We start from the raw sequence: 17,210 nt of genomic DNA, 5'->3' as shown, positions 1-17,210 counted from the left end.
AGAGTTGTCCCAATCGTGATGCAGTTAATATTACCGGCAATAACAGTTTGGATACTTTGAGTCACACGGCTAAATAAAATAATCCAACATTAGTTTGAAGAAAATTAGATAAAGGACCCGTCAGCGAGAAGGTTGAGCGAGTGGAACAGAGCAACTGTGTTAGTATGACGGGGAAAGGAAACAAGTGAAAATAGGGCGACTGTGCATTGATAACTGAGAGCAAAGATGCGAGAAACACAACACAATAAAGAGGGTGGGGTATTGAAGAAGAAAAACTGTAGTGGAGTGGAAGAATAATGAGCAGAAGCAAAATTATATATATATATATATATATATATATATATATATATATATATATATATATACACACACACACACACACTATGTGTGTGTGTGTGTGTGGAGAGAGAGAGAGAGAGAGAGAGAGAGAGAGAGAGAGACAGAGAGAGAGAGAGAGAGAGAGAGCTGACTCGAAGTATGTGAGGGACGTAACAATCTTCTGTAGTAAGTTTGTCAATAACGAGAGGTATGGGGTTAATATTATATTTTTTACTTCTCCAGTATTTACAGTGGGTAAGCTGATGGAAGTACTGTCCAGCATTCAGTTACATATCTTGACGTCAAGGGATGGGTAAATCAAATTAAAATATATGCTAAAACTATTGTGAAATATTTACATGCATTTGACAACACTATTCTGGGAGTGGTCAGAGTCACCCAGGCCACCCTTCTGGTTATGACACCAGCTGTCATGTTCGTACTGAGTTAATATCTGAGTTCACTAAGCCCAGACTGACCATTAACGTGTTAAAGAAAGATGACAATGAACTGCAAGAGACCTCACAAGAGGCTGTTTGCAACATTTACTGCCAAAGTTAAGCACATGTGAAACCACACTAAATAGTTACTTGGAGTTATTCAATAGTGCCATTATATTCATTTCTAGGTTGAAATTTATAACCTGAACCTGTGAAATTAGCATTAATGTAGAACCATAGAATGAAAATTTTAATGATATATTAAAATAATGAATATTGACATCATACCCAAGCACTAAAAATGTTTCATTCATATGATGCACAACAGATTAAGAAAGCAGCAGTAAATAACTCTTAAGAAACATGCGCATATTACCATGATGCACTGTCAAAACGCTGATGATCAGATGAAGTCAGGCACAAAAGCTTACTGTTTCGCATCAGGTGAGATATTGCTGCAATCGGGTGATGGGTTAGTGCCTAGTGTTGGTGAGGAATGCTTATAGTTTGCTGTTGAACTTCTGCCACTGTAGCTTACGGAAGAGGGGAGAGGATTATGACCACTGTTTAATGAAAGGGTATCGTCATAGACTGGGGGGGTTCGACTATGGGGTGGAGTATTCTGAACTTGAGATGAGTTGTATCTATAGGGTGGGATGTTACTGCCTCGGAGTAGTGGGTTATTAGCAAGGGGTAGAGGGTTACGGGGGTTACCACTGGGTGACGACCCGCTCTTCTTAACATCATGGGCCTTTTCCAAGTGCTTGGTAAGGTGATCTTGACGACTGTAGGCACAAGTACAGAAATGACACTTATAACGGCGGCCTGAACCATGGGCCTCCAAATGACGTTTTAAATGACCAGAAGAAGTGAAAGTTGCATGGCACTCAGGGCAAGTTGCCTGACGATCTGGTATCATGTGTCCATTGCGTAATGAACCAATGGATGCTGCTGTTGCTGCAGTGGTAGCGCTGCAGTCAAATGACTGAGGATGGATACCATTATTTTTTATATTCAACGGCAGGGATCGTCCTTCGTATAAACTACCTCTGTTTTGGTTCTGAGGGTGACCTGAAGCATGTCCAGGGAAGGGAGGCAGGTGAAGATTTGCAGTCGAAGGAGGTCCTTGATGCCTAACGCCTTCATGAAGATGTTGAGGAGCAGAGTATTGAGGAGAATACAGCCGGTCAGATGAAAGGAGTAAAGATGGGTGATGGCCTGTTGATACTGGTGAACAACTAGAAGTTAATGGTTGGTGCTCACGTACATTAGGGGAAATTAAGAGACTCCTGAATGATTCTGTTGAAGTCTGGTCACGAGTGGTTTGTGACTGTGTCGTAGGATGTCGAATCTGTCGTTGTGAAGGCGGTTGATATCCAGATGGCCCCGGTAGAGATATGTGAGTTTTAGAGATTCCAGAACGACCTGATAATCCTGTTGATAGCTGATATCCAGATGGCCCAGGTAGAGAAGTGTTATATTCATAGGATCCATAGCGATTTGGTGATCCTGCTGATGATGTGCGAGGAACCTGCGATTGATGCAATGGAAGTGAAAGGTTGGACTGATCAGAGACACATGAGAGTTCTGCCAGGCTTCCTATAGGGTCGTTACCATAAGGGCCTGTCATCGTAAGTGGGTATGCATATGATACTGTTGAGGTTTGGCAATAGTCAGGCGATACTGACAAAGCTTGGGTTCGGCTGGACGGCCCTGCTAAAGACGTAATTTCTGTTACTCTACCTCTTGTGAAGCTTGGCAGTGGATTCCTATACCTTAAGCGATTCTCAGCAAAGGAAAGGATTTCATTTTGGTTCTGGGAATGTTCCACTTGAAACCTGGAAGTGGAGGGCATTAGTGTGTCAGGGGACTGCAAACGGTAGTCAGAAGGCATCAGTGAACCAGACGGTGAACACTGTGGCTGCTTCCCTCGTGAAATTTGTTTTAAATTTTGAATTTGGTTTCTGGAGCTGTGTTGGTCATCAGGAGACATGTGACGGGTTTGTATGATATGCCGAGATTCCTGAGCCTCATATGCATGATGTTCTTGGATGTCTTGAAATGTAGAATCTGGACTGGTGATTCTATGGCAATGCAACTGATCCTCGTCAGATCTGGTGTGAATTGAAGAGCCGACATTGCCATAAATTGAAACTTTGTTATTGCGGTGTGTAAACTGGTCATTATCAGACCCAAAGCCTTCAAATGATGCTGTATGAGGGCTAGTATTTACGTCATGTCCTACGAAATAACTTAGTTCGTGGAAATAATATTCGTCTGAATGAAGCCCGTTAGCTCTTTGCTGGCTGTTGTTTTCTGTCTTTGGAAGAGTTGCTGCATCTGGTCCACTCGAGGTTCCAGGCACTGCAAAAGATAAGGCAGTTGTTGAGCTTTAAAAAATCAAGGTGATAATTCAAGAGCAACATAGAAAAGGGAATATAATACTCATACAAAGGCTATATAGACATAAGACACAGGGGTGGACGTATATCTGTGAGCGAGTTGACTATAAAGTACTTTCAATAAAAGAGTGGATGAGACGGATTTAGTGTGTGAGACCGAATTAAATTGAATGACTGTGTGTGTGTGTGTGTGTGTGTGTGTGTGTGTGTGTGTGTGTGTGTGTGAGAGAGAGAGAGAGAGAGAGAGAGAGAGAGAGCAAAAGAGAAGACTTATTTTTGCTGCCGGAAGTTCTTTTCTAGACGTGAACCCAGTGAACTGCTGATCGTCCTGTAGGTGCCGTTGTCCTGCAGCTATCCATCCTTCTTTCAAGGGGTAAGTAGGAAGTTGAAGAACGTTTGTATAACGGGGTAGACAAGGCGACCGATTACATTGGTGTCACCGCCTGAAGGCGTCCCAATCCTGCACCAGACAGATAGACAGAGAGGGTGGGGGGAGGGGGCAGATAAACTATAGAAAGCTTGGCCTCGACTGGTAATCACCTTTTTTACTAATTGATTGTGGGTGACGTGCTTTTTATTTTACTCTAAGTGATACCTTACAATATGTTCAGTTTAGGATATGGCTTTCACACTGAAAACATTTATCAGTGCTATATTAAGCTAATTACATCGCCAGGAGAAGTCGATAATAAAAGTAAAAAAAACGTCTCTGGACTTAGTGGGTTAATCATTTTTAAGCTGGATAGTCTTTTATTAAACCGGATTTTTTTTTCTAGACTTTTCAAACCTGGTTATAAATCATCAGGCATACTATTTAACCTTTTTATGGTCGAGACAACTCTAGTATTTTGTATTATTTAACGACCACTTTTTTTTTTTTTTAAAGGTGAACGTGAATAATATAAGGAGAGTACAAATGTGAGCGTCATGCATAGGGTACATAAGGTGGTGCGAGGCACACAGAAGCTGTAACAGAAGATTTATAGAGGGAGAAGGATGTCTTCATTGGTGGCACCAATATAACTAAACTGCCTATACTCGTTTTACCTTAACTTGGCCCAGATTTTCGTCTTTTTGCAGTTTACTTGATGTAGCTCAGTGGAGGAATAAGGCAATACCGTGATTCTAGAGTCTTTGCACAGCTCTTCCTAATGACCAGCATCAGATTCAGGCGATAATCTCTCATTACAGCTCAACATTCAAGATGGAGGGATGACAATATTGGGCCAAGTAAGAATAAAACGCATATATTTATACTAAGGACTGACAGCTATTTCTCTATCTTTTGAAAGGACGAGGATGGATTGCAGAAGAAGGGCACTTTAAGTTTGCGTTCACCTTTCAGAGGAGCATGGGGCCACAACAACAATGACAACAATAAAAACAACAACAATAACAACAACAACGAGGGCAATTGCTATATCTCAGTGTACTGGAAAGGTTATAATGAATTCCTTAGTGAACTGTAGAGGAGTAAGTTACTAAGCATGCCAGAAAAATTGTGTGTGATTTTAATTATAGAGGATGCAGAAGATAACAGAAAATCACAAAGCACGGAGGTTTTAGCAATGAAAGACACTGTCTAGATCATGTATTTTACCCTGAGAAAAGCAGCTAAGTTTTCATTAAGTCATATAATTTGCGCCACTTTACCGGATCTTGAGATGGCTTGTGACAACGCTAACCTAGATACTGTACTTTATGGCAGTTATGTGTACACTGGATTAATATATATTTCTATATCTATATCAGTCTGTCTATATCTATTTATTTATCTATTTATATTGAGCATAAGGATAGCGCAGTAGGGGTACGATGAAATACGTGATCAGTATAACTCCTAATGTTGCAAAGTGATTTATTTGTTACCGTCTTTATATACGTATGCTGCCAGTACTGAACTAGGCAATGTCAAGCAAGGGATGTACTGTATATGCCATCCTTAAGAAACCAGTTGTATCATCTTTAGTTAGGATTATCCCGAATTTTGCAGAGGCCATCGTCTGTTGTGTCAGACTGATTAGCACGTACTTTGCACCAATACTTTTTTTTTTAAATAAATAATCCGGTGCTTAACGGAAAGCAACCAGCAGCAGACATGGTGGTCCTTTCGATACTAATTGTTGAAAAAAAAAAAGTATAACTATTATAAGATGATTGCTCTGAAATGTTACTGTTGTATCACAACATACTACGCTGCAAAGCAATTTGTTTCATATGTTGACAACTCTATTAACGAAAACACCCCTTGTTTCATGTGACCGAAAATGTTTGGAAATAATTACATTGCCATTCCCTCTAGTAAACTTTTGACTCCACTACTGTGAAGAATTTTTCGACTGCTATATTACCATAACCTTGAAAATTTTTACGTATTCTGGCTGAATCTCATCGTACTCTGCATATTAATTTCTTTTAGAAGTTTACCGTTTGTTTTTGCTCTTAGTTTAGTTATTCTTTGTCACTCTTAAACCAACGTTACCAGAACCGGACAAAGTGGACAAAATACTTCAATTACAGACATACTATGATTGGTAATTATACAGGGTGAAAATAATGATATGTTATCAGTATTCCAGTGGATCCTATGAATCCATTTAAAATTATTGGCTTCTTGTTGGCTTAGTTTCAGGTACTCCCGGTATGTTGTTACAGGCTTATTTATCAGTTTTATTCTTGATTTGCATTAACTGTCTATACTCTGTTCACGTTAACTTGACCTTAAATTGCCCTTTCTTAATCTTAGTCTAAGCTATAACAAAAAATTACCACTAAATCGTGGTGCCAATCACAAGTACCACGGAAGGGTTGCAGAACTGTGTGCAATCTTTTCTGCCACTGAGGTACAGCATGTGAAATAAGCCGCAAAGAACGAAAATATAAGCCAAGTTACAGGCACGAACTATAGTTGACAGTGATTGGCAGGCTCTTTCGTTATTACATACTGCGTTGCACTTTGCTTGTTGCAGAGTATAATGAGTAGCATAGAGGCTGTGAGTATTCCTGTATGGGAGACAGTGACTGGAGTGAAGGGGACAGTGAGCTATAAATTTTACTGAAACCTTCGCCTCGAGTACGTTATAAATGTTTCATTCTTGCAACAACCAGACGATTTTGCTCGGCTTTGGTGAGCTACATAGAAGTAAAGGGGTTGCATAAAGGCTATAGCCTACACAGCCCATCAAGTCAGCATCTCCTTTGGATAAAATCGCCTGGAGACAGCAAAAATAAAATTTCACAACTTATTCAATTGATGGAAGGTGTTCAAGTGTAGGAGTAAGACAGGGCTGCGTAATGTCCCTTTTGTTATTGAACATTGTCATGGTCTGACTAGCTCTACTAATCTATCGCAGATTATGCCAGATTATTTTCAGCTGAGAGTGAATCATAGGAGCCTGAATATGACATTAACCGTGTGTGGGTCGGGAGATGTCTTTTATTCTATTCCAACAAACCACAGGCTGTTTTATTCAGCTGAGAGAGAGAATATGCCAGTCTGAGAATGTTGACAATAAAGTGGGAGCAGTGAAAATGAACCACGACGGGAGTAGGCAGGGAATTATAACTCTCCTGCTTGCTGATAGTGTTTAGTTGTTGGTTACCAATGAAGCGAGACACAGCTTCAGCAGGGGGAAATGTTGTATGTTTGCTGATGTAAGTATAGGGATAAATCTGAAGGTGTATGCTGTTAAGATACGGAAAATGGTATGAATTTTCTATAATGATTTCAAGTCACAGTACAGGATGCCCAGAGACCATGAACTGATCTCATGGTCAGCATGAGAACTGAGGTGTGAGGGGAAGTGCACAGTTCAGACCAACAGTGTAATCAATTAACTTTAACTTGGCCTAAGCTAATTGCTCCATCTTGAACGTAAGACTGTAGCATGAGATTAATACACGAACATTTCGCTAGTCACGAAGAAGTCATAGAATGGGTGTAGAGCCGTAGTATTGTCCTTCTCGGTTAGCAAGCTACGGGAAACAAGTTGCAAGAGGACTGGAATCTCTACTTATTATGAAATAACTATAGAATCATTAATAAGCAAGTATCAAGGTATGGGTAGTAAAGTAAGAGTGAACGATACAGGCAAAAATAATTGTATGATAACTGATAACTGTTCTGGAGAGAGACGGGTTTGAGAGAAAGATTTTTTTTCTCTTATATACAAAAGGAAATAAATCGTAGACTTACTGAGCAAAGAGGAAGTGAAATGCATCAAGATCTGAGTAACTGAGATGTGCTGATGGGCACAGTAGTAATAATTACAGATAAACAGGTATGTAAGCATATATGTGTATGTATGTATGTAGATAGATAGATAGACTTATTAAGACACAGAGAGAGAAGAGATGAGTTTTTTTTTTCTTTGTATTCCATTGATGTTTCCATATTTAATCCTTGACATACTGCACGAGTGTCTTTCAACACGGATATCTGATATTTTTTAAATTACCGGCTCTCCACTTGCTTTCATTTAACTATCTAACCAATATTTTGTTTTTGATATTCTCTGGTGCATGTTCCACGTCACACTATGAATCTATATCATGAATACTGCACCTCAGTACTCTCCAGTCGTGTCATATTATTTTTAATGCAATCAAACTGAATTAATCATAAACAGGAATATAATAGGAGAAGCTACAAAGCCTCCTAAATTAGACAGAATACGTCTAACGTCTGGCCTATTTCATCATGGTATGTAACTTATTTGCAACTGGGCTTATCCACATCATTATCTTTCTCCCATTGCAGCATTCACCTGCTCTCCGACATTTATATAGCCTTCTTCCACCTATCCAAACACACTGGAGGATAATGTAGCTTTCTCTACCTGTAAACTTTCCTGTCACTTTCATTCCTTTGTTTTCAAATCTCTGTACCTAGTTGTACTTGATATTTTATTTGATAAAGTATAATCTGCAAACAGTTAGCGTTTTGGTGTCATGCTTCAATATCTGTGGCGGATTTTTAGTGTCCGTACAAAATATATACAGATTACTCTTGGGAGCAATATTTGTATCTTATGACAGTATAAAGTTATGACTATAGTTTCGGTGAATGGTGGATGAAGAATACACGACGTAGAGTCAAACTTTATTGATGACTAATTTCGCTGTAAAGCTTCATCTTAAGCTCTAGTTTTCAATTATTATTCATTTGAAAGGTGCAGCTTTCTACCAGATGTAAATAAACTCTGTACCGGAATTCATCCCAAACAGCAAGTTAGGTCAGGTAATGATGGCAGGTCAAAATTAGAGACCCGTCTCTGGTCAGGTCAGACCTGTACGGTATACATAAAGTTTCCTGAACTTAAGGTGAGCACAAGTTTGCATCTTCATACTTCTGCCAAACACTTTAGAACCAAACCAGAATGAATATACAATGAATAAGCATAAATGGATAAAGTGATTCCCAATAATATTCACCGCAACGAAGGCTTCTTCAAAGAAAACAAACTCGATAGTAGTCTCTATGAATATGACCCCTGATGACACAAGTCAGATCTGAGGTAGACCTCAATATTACGAGTATAGTAAGTTTGTATGGAGATTTAACTTAAACCTGGAAATCAGGTCAGGTCAGTGAGGTGAGGTGAGAGGTCAATGGGGAATTAACCCGGGGAGGGGCAGTCGCAGGAGATAAAATGTATTAGTTTACTGTAACTTTTCTAGCGGTGTATCACTGGCCAGTGTAAGTTGCTCCTACTCCTACATTTTTCTCAAACTTTTCATCTACATCCCTCTCTACGGTAGAGATCTGGCACCGACCCCAGTAAACTGTTCTTACTTCTACATTTTCCTATTACCCATTCATTTAACTTACGTCCCTCTCTCGTACCTGTTCCACCTATGAACATTCGTGTCTTACTTTTTCGTCTACGTCCCTCTTTTCTATCCAGTAAAAGGTCAGAAGATCCTGGGACACAAATTCCTGCAATGTAGGATAATTTTCCTGCCACTCAGCACTGACCCGTGGTCGCGTGAGGTGAGCGCCTCGTATTTGAGGTGAACGGTATGGTGGTGTCTGGCACATCCCTGGCTCGTATTTATAAAGGAATCTAATGTTTTTATGATATGCAGGTCACAGTAACTTTTAACTATTATCACAGTTTTTTCTTTATTATTAACCCTCTAATTTATTGTGAAACAACTGGTAGTTTTATTAATGAAAACATGTGCCTGTACAAGCAATCCTATACATAATTCAAGCTGAGGAGAGTCCATAAATATGGCCCCAGGTCAAGGTCGGTAAAGCCAGATGCCGTGAAGATCACAGGACACGACAGATTTTGCACCATCCAGTGTACTGAAGACAAATTCCATTCGTTATTTATCCATAACTGCTTTGAGCAATGAGTAGTCTTTACTTAAAAAAAAAACAAAAAAAAGATAAGTTATGTATCCATCTTATGTTTTAAATTTGTGAAGTTCAGCGGGACTCAGTAGGACAGATAAAACAATGTCAACAGGAGATTTAAAGTAGTTAAAGGAAGAGAAAACTAATGTAAAAAAAAAATGAAGAAAAAGTAAATGACGGATGAAGGCAAGACAAAGACTGGGATGACATCCTTATCTACTTATTCTTGTTGTTTCCAAAGGTTTTTATTCAACGTTTCGTATGCAGGAGTTTGATAGGAATTTTTTATAAACCATTCATTTCTAGAATTCCTTCCCTAAATTGTATGTATGGAGACAGTAGGTATAAAATGAAAAGATGTCCATGGCCTGCATTGTTGAAAGGCCTTGCATACACAATCACTTCTAAGCAAAACCTCTCACTATCGTCCCTTATACCCATCCTGACGGACTATCCTGGCCAAGAAAATTCCAAACGGGTAGAAAGCGCGTACTTCTGGAGCGGCCATGTCTATTTTTACAGCGTGTGAAAGCCTTCCAAACGTCGCCCACCATATCCTGCCATCCCCCTCCCCCGCCTCCCTTCCTCCCTCCCACACGTCCCCTGCCCTAACCCCTACCCCTTCATCTACACCCTTTTCCTTTTAACCCTACATCCGCGAGTATATCCCTCTCCCTCCTACCTCTCCAACTACATCCCTCTCCCTCTTACCCCTAAAGCTACATCCCTCTCCCTCCTTCCCCTCCAACTACATCCCTTTCACTCCTACCCCTCTTGCTACATGCCTCTCCCTCGTACCCTTCCCATGCATATACATCCTTCTCCATTCTAACCCTCAGTCGACATCAGTTTTTCTTATCCATTCCATCCCTTTCTCCCACTTTTTCCATCTCCCATCCTCTCTCTTCTTTATCTACATTAGTCTCTCTTCCATCGATTTCTTTTTTATTTTTTTTGTTCGTCCCCTTCCTCCGTATTTCTCATTTATCCATTTATCTACTCAATTAGTTTTCATGCAATACCTAATTCACCCCAGCCTTCCATTTTCTTCACCCTCCTTAGCCCTCTTCCTCTACTCTGTCTGTCACGAGGTTCTCCCCTCCCACTCCTCTCCAACCGACTTCTCATTTTCTTTCCTTTCCTTTGTGCAAATGTCCACACAGGGATCTTATTCACAAGGCGCCTTAGCCCATCTCTGCGATAAACAGGTTTTCCTGGCAGTTTTAAGAATCCGTATTTCACGTCTTTTTTTTTTCCACTTTGATAATATAAACAGTTTTGTTGGAAGGTGCATAGTGGCCGCGGGAGTTAAGCTAAATGTATATTAAAAGAAGGAAACAAAACACAACATAAGCCTAATATGGATTAGTAGCACAGCTGATGCTCCTCATCCTCCTTCTTCTACTCGTACATTCGTCTGGTATTTTCTTTTCTTTGATTTGCTCTTGCCATTCACACCGACACCTGTTCGAAAACCATTGCAGTACGTTACCTAGTGCAGCATTCTTGCTGGTATAGGAGACGTTGTAGCTTTTTTGTCCTAAGCGTATTTATTTATTAGGCATATTACCACCTAAACCAAGTCAGTACAGTGATGTCCTTTGTATTTTATTATTAAGTCTTCAGAGGATTTTTATTAAACCTGGAACTTGATTTTCATACTGGAAGAGTTAAATGTAGCCCTTTTTAACCTTAAAGTGAAGAAAACTGACGCGGCCTTTTTCACCTGCCCGCTTTCTTCGCCAGTGTTTTCCTGGAGCTCTGTGTATAAGGGTCCACAAGAATCAACATTCTGGAACTTAAGTTGTATATAAGACTGCTTGTGTGTACCGTAGTCTTCACTTATGTAGCTACCATGAAATTCACAGCAAAATTAGAACTCTAAAGACCATGAAAAAGATGATAAAAGACCTTGATTTCTGACCATAAAGATCTGGTATGGAGATCCGTTTATCGCAGAAACTTCCTAAGATGCCCCATGAATACGGTCCCCGAAGCCCATATTTAATAACTAACATTCTGGAGTAAGTTGTGTATAGGACTTATTGTTTATACGTTTGTCATGCACTTCGCAGTTAAACAAGAAGGAACATCAAATTAAACAGTAAATAGTCAACACTATTTCGGATTACAGTAAACTTCTGTGGAGACTTGTTTGTGCCGCAGATTGGTTAGTTCTTTCATGCTCGGGACAATTCTAGTATTCCAGCCAACGCCAGATTCTAACACAGAAATCTTTTTACGATCGGGACAGTTCTTAGAACTCTCTTCATGCTAACATTAGGCTTTTTTTTGTTTTTCTTTAAGTTGAAAGTGAGTGTAGGAGTCAGATGATTAGTACCTGTTTCATTAACCTTTTCTTCATGGGGACAATTTTGGTATTCTTGTCCATTTAAACCTAGACGATTTTATTCAGCGATAGTAAGTCACAGATCCTGATGGTGTTAAGATCCTTGATAAATACAAACCCTGTGTCCACATATGCCTTCGTTCCTCCATCCTGCCACCCTCCCCCTTCCCCAAACCGTCTCACCCACGCTTCCTCCCTCACCCCCCCCATCAACCCCATTCTCTACTTTCTGTCCGCCCTCCCACCCACTGACGCCTTTCCCTCCCTCTCCCCCTCACCCACACCCTTTCCCCATTACCTTCCTTAGGCCTACCTCCTTCCTCTTTATCCCAAGCACCACACCGCTGTACAGTATATTCCCACTCTCTTTTTCCCACCCCATCGCCTTACTTCTTTCTCCTCTCTCTGCTTGCCATCTTTTCCCTTCCTCTTCTCTTTCTTAATCCGTCGACTCAACTTCTTTCCTCTCTCATTATTTAGAACCTCATCATTTTCCAGTTCTCTTCAACCTCCATTGTCACATCTACATAATCTTCCTTCTACTTTTCTTTCACTAGTGGAGTACCAATGCGTGCCTGGCAACTTCATTCATGGTACCTACTCGTTATGGGCCGTAAGATCTTTTGAGGTACTAACTGATCTGTCGCTGTACTCGTTCTTTTCCGTCACCGTACCTTCCTTTAACTGTATCCATCGCAACTCCTCAACTTCCTTTAACGGTCCATCAGAGCACCTCATCGCCCTCATTTCTTCCCATCCCAGCACTTCAACCTCCTCTAAGTCTATTAATCCTAGCACGTCGCCTTTCCCTAACTCTGTCCATCCTAGCACCTCATCTTCTAATTCTTACCTTCTCTACCGCCCCACCCTCTCCTTATTCTTTCCACTTTAGCTCCCCACCTTCTTAGCACGTCACCTATCTGTTTCCCTCCTAACACTTCACCCAACTCTTTCCTTGCTAACATCTCACCTAACTCTTTCCTTCCTTCAAGTCTATCTTCAACCTGAATACTCTTCTTGTTCCTTCCTTTTACCTATCATCTAATTTTCTCCTCTCTCTCTCTCTTTCTCTCTCTCTCTCTCTCTCTCTCTCTCTCTCTCTCTCTCTCCCTCTCTTTCTCTCCTCAATCCTACCAGCACATCATCATCCTACTCCATCACCTCACTCCAGTTCTACTCTCTGTCTCTGAAATCTAACTTTCATCCGTCCTTCCTTCCTAGCAGTTCATTCCCACCTTCATCTTTCTCCATTAATACCCATTCTTTCTGCTTACCCAGCTAACCCTCCTTTGTCTTACTTTATCCTACCCCATGTCCTCAACTTCTCTTTCCTCTCTTTCTCAGCATTTTGTTTTTACCTGCCTGCTACTGTCACCTCCCTTCTTCCTATCCCATCACTATTTTTTTCTTCTTCCTTCTCCATCTCCTCACCCTCTCTCCCTTACTTTCGTAATTTCATATTTTTATTTCTCCTCTGCCTCCGTATCCCCACCTTATACTTCTGTTTCCGATCCCATCACTCATATTTTCTTTCGCCCAAGTGTGCCGCCTCACCTCCCTTTATTCCCCACTTTACCTTCCTCGTCATCGTCTACTTGAGACACATCAAGACTTCACCTTTCTCCATTATCTCTCCTGCACTTTCCTCCTCTTCCTCGTAAACAACTTCCTCCTCCCTCATTTCACCTACTCTTTCATCCATTACTTCAGACACCTTGTATTTTCCCTTCTCCTCCTGTACCTACTTTTGCCTTCACCTTTATCATTCTATTTCTGTTTCTGCCCTCCTCTCTTCCTATTTCTCCCCTCTTTCCTGTCACTTTTTATTACTTTTCTGTCCAATTCAGGTGCCTCTGCTCTGAGTGACAAGCTTAACAGTTTCCTGTAACCCTGGAAACTATTTACAGTGCTGGATGATAACCCTATAACATAACAAGGATATATATGAGGAGCCTACTATGGTGCCCCTGTTAACTGGATGGAGAGACACAAATGTGGCGTCCAGTAGGGGACCAAACCTCCACAGTCTTTGCCCGTCTGCCGCAAGGAAACAACAATTAACTACACGGGAAGGTCCTGCAGCTGCTTCCCCGCGGTTGATGGGTCTGCTTTGTCAAAGAAATCGGGGTTAATTATCAAGAACATATACTTTCCACACAGTATTCACAAAATGTTTGTAATTGGTGGGTATAACTCTGAATCTCCTACTTTCCCAAATGCTGTCTTGTTTCTGTGCTCCTTTTTCCCTACATCTGAACATCCTATTTAAAATTGCTTTTCTAGTACTCTGTTGAAGGAAGATAAGTTCCAAATATAAATTAGTTATATATTATAAAACTCTATGATAATCGTAACTGTTGGAATTTCGGGCGTCCGTTCTTTAGGTAACCCTTTCATGGTCGGAACAACTCTTGTTTTAATCAAGCTAACTTCAAGTAGTATTATTCAGTTGAGTCATAGAACCCTTGGAGGGTCTCAGACGGACTTCAATTATTAAATAAAATGAAGCACTCTTTCAATAGCTTGTTCAAATGCAACTCAAGTCTGAGTTTCGTGGCCCTATTGCTACTTTATTATTGTTGGTACAACTATAAAATTCTGGTGACTTTATGAAGGTTTTCGAGTTATTAATATTCAACCCCTCATTGCTTCCCTAGCATCTATCGCTAAAGTCCTGTTTAGGTCACAGTTGTGATTTTGTATGTTAACTATCTATTGCCAGACGCCACAATCCCGTAAGGGGTGGCCATTTGACTTTGAGTTATTTGTTTTACGGGGAGGGGCACTAACCCTCCACCAACCCACTTGTTGACACGTAGGGAGCAGCATGGTTTGGTTATATGGTTACCACCCAGCGTTGTAAATGGTTTCTTGGCTTACAGGAAACCATTTGGCTTGTCACTCAATGTAAAGCCGCCTGTAAAGGAAAGAAAAGCAGTAACAAGTGACAAGAAAGATGTGAGAAACAGGAAGAGAGGAGGGCAGGCACTTTCCAACACAGCCACATCAACACAACATATTCAACAAATTTAGATAATGGTTGCAGAAAATTAGTAACTCTTACAGGACTGGAAGTACACCTAGTTGACGCTTAAGATGAAAATTCAGCTTCCTTACCTTATTTTCGCCCTCGTCACGAGACCGGCCTACCATGGATCAATCGGCCTACGGCAGTTAACCTCTTTTCCTGTGTTCATAGTCTATTCGTAATTCACTGAATCGGACTGGCGAGCAAAGTTTGGGTTTATGTACTGTATAGCAAAACTCGTTTGCCTGTTGGCTACAAAGTGAAATATTAAACTTTTTACGTCTTGACACTGACTAATGCATGGCAGTGAAATTCCCAATGGAAACGGATATCTAAACACAGAATTTCTTTACGTCAGCTAGACATACTACTCAGTGTCTCCTACAAACCCGTCTCAAATTAAATTCGCATTCTTACACACCTGCCTCATATTAGCCCGCCTCGTACTGCACACACCTGCCTTATACAAACTCACCTCCGTACACGCCTGCCTCATACAAACTGGCCTCCGTACACGCATGCCTCATACAAACTCGCCTCCGTACACACCTGCCTCATACAAACTCGTCCCTTCACACACCTGTCTCATTATAACTCGCTCCCGTACACACCTGCCTCATACTAGCTCTCAGTCAACACAATTTTCAGCATACCAGGACCCCATTTCCAACAGCCAGAAGGCATACTCAGAGACAGCAGCGATAATTAGTTGTCTTTGATGATGATGCGTCGGCGATAGTTGTCTTTGATGGTGATGTGTCGGCGAATTTTCAGATGTTTGGTACAGATAAATCAGAAAGCTAGTTATCATGGCGCTTTCATGTCACTTTTACGGTAATTTGGAGAGAGAAAGAGAGAGAGAGAGAGAGAGAGAGAGAGAGAGAGAGAGAGACAGAGAGAGATGGGGGGGGGGAGCCTATCAAATATCCATTGCTGACTATGAAGCAGTTATGCTAGTTCTCGAACTGAGGGACTCGACTTTAGAAAGTTGAGAAATTTTGCAACAGTCCCTGACAAACCGAGGACTTACTGTACTGTATCGTACCGTATCAGTAAGTTCTGTCAAAGGCGTATACGAGTACACAGACTGCTATAACCAGCTCTCCATTTTTTGTTTTTTTGTTTTTTTATGATTATGTGAAAACTGGTGCATCATCCGATGGAGAGAAGTAACTATTGTAGTCTATCTTCCTTAACCTGTTGGAAATCGTCGTTTTGCAGCCAATATCCCGAAGTTCAGTGCAAAATACGGCAATAATACGGCACTAAATCCTTTCCATGCAACTCGGTTATTATACCATATTCTAGTGTTAATATCTTTTATAGCTCACCATTTAAAACAGGGCTATGGTGATATTAGACCATGTTTAGCTGGATTAAACATATTGGCAAGTTATGAAATGTATGGTGAAAAATGACCAATTATGCTGTGGATTTTTACACTTCGACAGAACATTAAGCCCGTCAGTACGAGAAGCCACGCCAGAGGTTAATAAAATCGTCGGGAGATGGCAAAAGCAATAATAACTTTATCGTAAGGACGTGGGTAATAGAGACTTTTTTAACTCCCACACTTCGAGAGGTATCTCTAAAGTTTGACAATATCATCCATAAAAAGGGAAGTTATCGTAGTGGTGAGCGTAAAATGTTACGAACTAAGCAGTCTGTTTCAACTCAGTATAAGTTAAGAGCAGAAGAGTGAATAAATTACTCACCGTTTAAGGAAGGCAGAGACTGAGGCTGCTGCTGCTGTTGTTGCTGCTGATGCAGTTGATGATGGAGATGATGCTGTTTTTCTTCATACCGATGACCCTGTTGCTGTTGTGATGCTTGTGACCCTGAAGGCATGTCTGGGTTTGGCACGTCTTCTATCTCTTCGTGCTTGATCGTCACTTCCTCTGAGTTGTCTGAGTTGTACGAGAGATCGATCATCAAATCTCCCTCAGAGGTGGAGGAAAGATTCGGATATGATATCTGCTGCTGCTGTTGCATGACGTGGTTAGCTTCCCAAGGGCGACTACCATTACGTTTGCCTTCGAGGTGGAGTATTCTACGTTCACCGTTGATTGGTGGCAGGTCCGGGGAGGTGGGCATGGTGACAGAAAGCGGCGGGTCTTCGCTCCTGTTGGTGTTACTGTCGTAGCAGCTACAAGTGTAATTGTTGTGTCTGCTTGGCCAGCACACCATTTTTGTTCAGCGCTAGCTGAACACAGTGTTAACAGTGTTTTAACGTTAGTTCTCAGTAGGTCACAAGCGCAACAAAACTAATCTCAAACATCACGAGTTCCAAGTCAGGCCAAAACTCCTC

Source organism: Coenobita brevimanus, chromosome 23 (assembly GCF_032717465.1).
Source record: "Coenobita brevimanus isolate Jiangsu-jjx chromosome 23, ASM3271746v2, whole genome shotgun sequence".
Lineage (NCBI taxonomy): Eukaryota > Metazoa > Arthropoda > Malacostraca > Decapoda > Coenobitidae > Coenobita > Coenobita brevimanus.
The sequence above is the reverse complement of the archived record's forward strand: the minus strand, read 5'-3'. Positions refer to the sequence as shown.